Below are 884 nucleotides of genomic sequence, written 5' to 3'. Positions count from 1 at the left end.
GAGAAAAAATGTCGTGTGCCCCAACAGCCGGAGAAAAAAACCCACCGGAGTCCAAAAACAAACAAAAAACGTAACAAAACGTGGTAATAATATTTGCATGTAACGTTCCGATCTGTTTAGGCTGGGAAACATCAGGACGACTTAACTGCGCATCACATCCCTGTCTGCCTGCCTGTCTGCCTGCTGTACACAGATATATGAGTTGCACTGTTTTACTAGATACAATAGCTAATTAAAGAGTTTATATTATACAATGGACAGACAGTGGTACGATGTAACAAACATTAATTCGCCTGCTAACGTTAAGTAACGATAGCTGACGTTATCTAAGTTAGCAAGCTATCTATCTAGCTAAATCAGATTAGTTTACAGTCAGTGTCATTTTTTCGGTACGTTAGATTGTTATCTAGCGAGTTAGTACAATTGATTTGAAAAGTAGTTTAACGGTGTTATATACCTGTGTATTATTAAATCTCTCCAGTAGACCCACATGTACATTACAGAGACCAGAAACAAACCAAAAACACGGAAGCTGTGACAACGTCATAGTGACGGAGAAGCACTAACAACCAATCACAGCCCAAAGAAGCGTTGAATACGCCTACAAATTCAAATTTTCCTTGTTCCTAAAGAAACAGTGTTTTACTGACGCTACTAGATACTACTAACGTTAAGACATTTTCATGTTTTCACAGTGAGAAAAATCCTACCCTTTTTTTGTTTATCTGTTAAACGTGCTTTTTTTTGTTGGAACAAAGGCAAATTAGGTCCTTACAAGTAATTTTTATTTGATCTTTTATTTAACAAGTCAGCTTAATAAGAACACATTCTAATTTACAATGACGACATAGACAGGGCCAAACCCGGACGACGATTGGCCAATT

At 37.2% G+C, this 884-nt stretch overlaps 1 protein-coding gene across 2 annotated transcripts in view; it reads right to left on the bottom strand.

The window, feature by feature from the left end:
* LOC118947126 (RNA pseudouridylate synthase domain-containing protein 1-like) overlaps positions 1–548 on the bottom strand; it is a 13,591-nt gene extending 13,043 nt beyond the window's left edge. Inside the window, exon 1 of one of the 2 annotated variants that reach the window (XM_036972339.1) lies at positions 458–548. The gene's annotated coding sequence lies outside the window, so the exon portion shown is untranslated. The remainder of the gene's footprint in view (positions 1–457) is intronic. The other variant, XM_036972340.1, reaches the window with a different exon arrangement.
* Positions 549–884: the final 336 nt, after the last annotated feature.

This window comes from Oncorhynchus mykiss, unplaced genomic scaffold (genome assembly GCF_013265735.2).
Source record: "Oncorhynchus mykiss isolate Arlee unplaced genomic scaffold, USDA_OmykA_1.1 un_scaffold_140, whole genome shotgun sequence".
Taxonomy (NCBI): Eukaryota; Metazoa; Chordata; class Actinopteri; order Salmoniformes; family Salmonidae; genus Oncorhynchus; species Oncorhynchus mykiss.
The sequence above is the reverse complement of the archived record's forward strand: the minus strand, read 5'-3'. Positions and strand labels throughout refer to the sequence as shown.